Source organism: Odocoileus virginianus, chromosome 5 (assembly GCF_023699985.2).
Source record: "Odocoileus virginianus isolate 20LAN1187 ecotype Illinois chromosome 5, Ovbor_1.2, whole genome shotgun sequence".
In the NCBI taxonomy this organism is placed as follows: Eukaryota; Metazoa; Chordata; class Mammalia; order Artiodactyla; family Cervidae; genus Odocoileus; species Odocoileus virginianus.
In genome coordinates, this window is record NC_069678.1 from 30,953,880 (window position 1) to 30,960,229 (window position 6,350).

Genomic DNA, 6,350 nt, shown 5'->3' on the forward strand with positions numbered 1-6,350 from the left:
GAAGTGGCTGAACAAGCACTATGTCATGTGAACTGATTTTTCTCCATTATGGAGATATGTTTGCAATTCAAAAACAGAGACTATATTTTCTCTTGCAAGAAAAAGGAAAAGACGCTTTTTCCTTTTCTTTTTTAATGTATTATTTTTAAAAAGGGAGACAGCATAGCTTTTGAGTTTCATACATTTTATTCACAAAATAGTTTTTTGGGCAACAAAGATCAAGTTTCTGAAATGATTTTCTTGAGTAGAGAATAATGGAATGCTACCAAAAGAACAGAAAAATTTTCTTCTTTTGTTTTAGAAAAGTTACTAATTCTCAATTCAGTTGCTGTGTAATTGACAGTCATACATGCAGACTCTCATGCAAATGATGGAATTCCTTCGAAGTGGTAAATCTCTTAGAATGTGAGACTTAACCACAAAAGGTTAAAACATGAAAAATAATGTGTTTCTCTTATATGAGATGAGGACAATAATTTTATGCTCTTTATTTCCCCTCTAAAGAAATGACTTTTTAAAAAGTATTTTTAAATAGCTGTTTTTGCCTTGCACACATGTACTTCAGTCTTTGCAAAACATTTACCCATCATAAAGAAACCAGAACAACCACTTCCTTGTATTATACATGTGCAGGTCTTTCTCCTTCATCGGATCATCAGTTCCTACCATGGTCTCAGACCAGTTCTTGTTCATCATTGTATCTACTTCTCCCTTCCCAAAGTCTAATGCATGTTTTTACACTTAGCAGTTACCAAAAATAGTTTAAATTAAAATTTGGGAAAGAAACTTCCAAAATGTTAGCAATAATATGTAACTACTGCGTGAGAAAAAATGTTGTATTCTACAAAAAAAAAAAAATTCCAAAGCTCACAGACTCCAAGGGATGTGTACAATAAACAGCCCTGTGCCTTTTGACAGAGGAAGACCATAACTGAGATTTGGAGCTAATAACTGTTCCTCATGGCTGGAGAGGTTCTGGACCTCTTCTTGGGTGCAGATGAGGCTCCCATTCAAGGATGAGGAGGGAGAAGAAGTGGAAGCGGCTAGTGACTGTAATAACATGTAAATGTGACTTTATCTGCCAAATAGCTAAGGATCAGAAAAGTAGCTTCATGCAAAATTAGCTGATGAGCAGGTACTCTACAGGTCCTTTACAAGCTCATGTCATGGAAGAAGATGATCAGAATATGTAGGTTGACTGCTTAGCTCAGAAGAGATAGAAAGGGAATTATGGAATTTCAAGGTAATTCTCTGGAATGTAAAGATAAAAGGAAATAATAGGATCCCCAAATGGGATCACCAAGAACAAGTTATTGCAAAAAACTTCTGTTTCACACTTAAATAGGGTTCTAAACTTGGAACATTGGGGAAATATCTAGTCTATTGAATTAGTCCATAGTTGTTTCAGCAAAAGTCCCTCATGGTATCTTTGAGTTGGATGCCATTTCAGGTCCTACCTGCTCCTCCCAGGTTGAGCTGACTGTATTCTCTTCTGTGACCTCTCCACTAGAGCACACTGGCCGTCAAGCACTTGTCATGCTGCGTTTACCTCTTAACATGTTGATTGTTCCTAACCAACAAACCTCAAATAGTTTCATTTTCCATTATCACATCTAGACTAGAATAAGGTATTCATTAAAATTTACACAACGAATGATTGAACAGAAATTCAAATATAAAGATAATATATTGAGACTGGAGAGAGCATTACTGTATTCTGTATCTGAAATTGTTCAGTTCAACATTTTTATCATTAACATAGAAGATGTGATTGCTTAGCATTCATAATGTAAGAGAAAGATAGCTAACCTTAGAATCAAGATGAGGATGATCCAAAAAGATGTAACAATTGTCCAGATGATGAAGTGAAATTTAATGGAATGCATTAAAGTCCCACATTTAAATGTAGAACATCAAAGTCTTGAGTAAAATATGGAAGAGATTTGCCTTGATGGTCATCATAGGAAGATTGTCTGATGGTTTTAGTGAATCACAATGTGTACATATGCCGGCAGTGCCATGGGAAACCAAAATAGATATTGATACACTCAATGTGCACTCAATCAAGACAGCATTCAAGCTTCAAGTCGCCTGAGGCCATGGTCTCTAAGACCATATTGGAAGCAGAGGTGTCAGTTCAAGAGTCTAGGCCTTATGTGAGAGACTGACAAAATAGAGGGTGTCTAGAAGAAAGTGATAGGGCGATAAATGACTTCAAAATCCCTAGCCTGGTAGGAGCTGTTGAAAGAATTGGATATTTAGTTTGTATAAGAGACATACGAAGGTCATGGACAATTGAATGACTGATGTGCAGAGGAAGGATATACTTGCTGCACTGTGTTATATCAAAGGCTAAGTGTAGAGTTTTTGGTAGTAATTACTAGATTATTAGCAGCAAGAAGATCAGGAGTGTGTGTCCTATTCACCAGTAGATCCTCAGCACTTAATACAGTGACCAGTAGATAGTAGGGGGCTCAGTAAATCAACACCGAATGGACAAATTAACAACTTGAAAGAGATCTTGACTTGGATCTCATTAGTCTTAAATACAAATCCACTACTTTATGTAGGAAGTATACTTTGTACAAGCTTAGGTAGCCTCTCTGCACTTCATTTATACATGCTCAAACAGGGATAATAGTATCATTTCAAGTAATTCACATGGTTTTATGATTACCAAATCAGAAGTGATTGTGTGAAATCTCTTTATATATAAACAGCAAAGTGATATGTAATAATACTTAAATACAACCCTATTAAGCTCACTGTGAAGAAGGACATTCTAGTTACTAAATCTTTTCAGCAGTGGAATGGGTCCCCTTAGGAATTCATCAACTCTTAGTCACTGCAGGTTGTCAAGCGAGGTTGGTGACACCTCCTAAAAATGTGGTAGAAGTCAGGTTTTGCTTCTATGAGATATCTAACTGGGTGACAATTAAGGTGACCTCCAATATTAAGATTTTGTTTCTGTGTTATCCATCCTTTCTAGTCTAACTTCACCAATCCCCTCGTTGTCCATTTCAAAATTCTAAGCACTTTCTAATGCTACTCTGGTTGGACCCTGAGAGTTTCAGGCGTACTTCTCTCAGCTGGGTTCATAACCACCACATTTGTAGCAACGATTTTAGGACTTCCAAGTAATCAATTTGTTATGTTATGGGCCTCTCAGGAGCTAAAGTTCCTCACTTTTTCTAACACATCAGAGGCGAGTGACATTCCTTGTAGTAAGTGTGGCTCTTTATGCAGCCACACTCACCAAGGTGAGAGGAGGAGCAATTCCTTTTTGGGAGGGCATCTCAGAATGAAAAGGGAACCTAAAAGATCCCTTCAGTAGATTTTGCAATGTCAGTTCCTCCCCACTTTGAGAAGTACTCTGGATAGCTAAAAAAAAAAAAAAAAAAAAAAAAAAATCAATGTCTGTTACTCAATTAGGCCTAATTAGTAGGAATCTCTCACAGTGATTTAACGAATGTGAGAGCCAAGGATATGCAGTTCAAAGCTGTTTCAGCTACTTTAGAAAAACTTTGAAAACCAAGATTTCTTCTAATTTAAGGGATTGTCATCTATAGCTTGTCACTAACCCTCATGATCATAGGACAGCTGCTTCATCTCCAAACATCACATCTGTATTTCAGGCAAGAAAACCAGAGAAAGGCAAAGGGGCAGACAAAAAAACCATTGGAGATTATTCCCTTTTAAAGAGCTTTCCAAGAAGTCCCAGGGAGTGACTTACAGTTACATCTCACTGAAAAAGCTGAAAGATTGAATATTTTAACTGACTACATCACTGCCCCAAATAAATCAGAATTATGTGTATAAGAAAAAGAGAATGGATAATAAGAAGGCAATTAACAATGCCTGTCACAGTTTCCAAATTCAGCTCAATTCAGAAGATGTTTACCGAGAAACACTATAAAGGCACATGCTAGCCCTGGGGATATATAAATGAAGATGAACGTAATTCCCATGTCAGAATGAAGAATAACTGCACCGTATTGTCCTTGCCTGGAGAATCCCAGGGACGGCGGAGCCTGGTGGGCTGCCGTCTATGGGGTTGCACAGAGTCAGACACGACTGAAGCGACTTAGCAGGAGCAGCAGCAGCATCAGAGAACTTCCACATAATTGAGAGGCCACTTGATTATCTTTGTCTATAATTAGAAAATAGAATGTGGGATTCCTTGGTGGCTCAGTGGTAAAGAATCCACCTACCAATGCAGGAGACGTTGCAAGAGACCATGCAGGGTTCAATGCAGGATCTGGGAAGATGCCACGTGCTCCAGGGCAACTAAGCCCATATGCCACAGCTACTAAGCCTGTGCTCTAGAGCTTGGCGGCCACAACTACTGAAGCCCGTGTGCCCTAGAGTCCTTGCTCTGCAACAAGAGAAGCCACTGCAATGAGATGCCTGCGACCCACAACTAGAGAAAAGCCCACACAGCAGCGAAGATCCAGCATAGCCAAGAACAAATAAATAGAAGGAAAGAAAATAAAATATATTTTAGCAACCTGATATAAGTTTGACATTTTCTGGAAAACAAACTACAGGAAGGATCATTGGTTAAATTCTACTTCATCACGGATTTATTGTGGCTTCTGAAATTTTGAGGAACCTGTTACTTATCATTAAGAAATATCTATTTAATGAATACATATACCTGATAAGAGTGACTTACTGAATTTTTAACCTAGCACTAATTACTGGACAAAATAATAATAGGAAGAAGACTACCAATATAAATATTATTTCTCCTTTCCCTTTCATAAGTACATATCACAGAATTTAGGCTTTAATCATTTATGCTTTGACTATCCCATGCATTTAAGTTCAACATTTCATACAGCCAAAGGTGTCTTTGTGTATTTCCATTCTACTGTTTGGGATAACTTCCCTCTACTCTCTGCTAATTCCCACTTCTGGCCATTTTTGAAGGCTAAGTACTGGAACAACTTTTGCTGAGCCTTCAGAATCTGCTTCAGGTGGAGAAGAATCAGAAGCATGAGCAGACAGTATGGGAACACATTGTTCAGACTGATTTTTAGTTTCCTATTGAGGTATAATTGACATTTAACACTACATTAATTTCAAGTTTACAACATAAGGATTCGATATTTGTATATATTGTGAGACTATCACCACAACAAATCTAGTTAATATCCATCACCATGTATAGTTACAAATTTTTTTCTTGTGATGAGAAATTTTAAAATCTACTCTTTTAACAATGTTCAAATGCACAATGCAGTATTATTAGCTACAGAGACTATGTTGCCTGCAATGCAGGAGACCCAGGTTTGATCCCTGGGTCAGGGAGATTCTCTGGAGAAGGGAATGGCAACCCACTCCAGTATTCTTTCTTGGAGAATTCCATGGGCAGAGGAGCCTAGGGGGCTATACCCCATGGGGTTGCAGAGTCAGACACGACTGAGTGACTAACAATTTAAGGTTTGACTAAACTCCAGGAGTTGGTGATGGACAGGGAGGCCTGGTGTGCTGCGATTCATGGGGTCGCAAAGAGTCGGACATGACTGAGTGACTGAACTGAACTGATGCTGTACATTGCATCCCCATGACTTATTTTATTTTATGTTTTATTGAGGTATAGTTGAATCATAACATTTCAGGTGTACATCAAAGTGATTCAGTTATAAACACACATACATATATGTGTGTGTGTATATATAATTCTTTTCAGATTCTTTTCCATTGTAGGTTATTACAAAATACTAAATATAGTTTCCCGTGCTATACATTAGGTTTTTGTTCTTTATCAATTTTATGTATAGCAATGTATACATGTATTCATTCCAAATTCTTAATTTATCCCTCCTCCTCCCCCCTTTGGTAACCATAAGTTTGTTTTCTATGTCTATGAGTCTATTTCTACTTTGTAAATAAGTTTGTTTGTATCATTTTTTTATATTTCATGTGTTAAGTGATACATGATATATGTCTTTCTCTGACTTATTTCACTTAGTATAATAATCTCTAGGTCTATCCATGTTGCTGCAAATGGCATTATATTATTCTTTTCATGGCTGAGTAAGAATAATATAATGCCATTTGTAGCAACATGGATAGACTTAGAGATTATTATACTAAGTGAAGTAAGTCAGAGAAAGACATATATCATGTATCACCATAGGGCTTCCCTGGTGGCTCAGAGGTTAAAGCATCTGCCTGCAATGCCGGAGACCTGGGTTCGATCCCTGGGTCAGGAAGATCCCCTGGAGAAGGAAATGGCAACCCACTCCAGTATTCTTGCCTGAGGAATCCCATGGACAGAGGAGCCTGACAGGCTACAGTCCATGGGGTCATAAAGAGTCGGACACAACTGAGCCACTTCACTT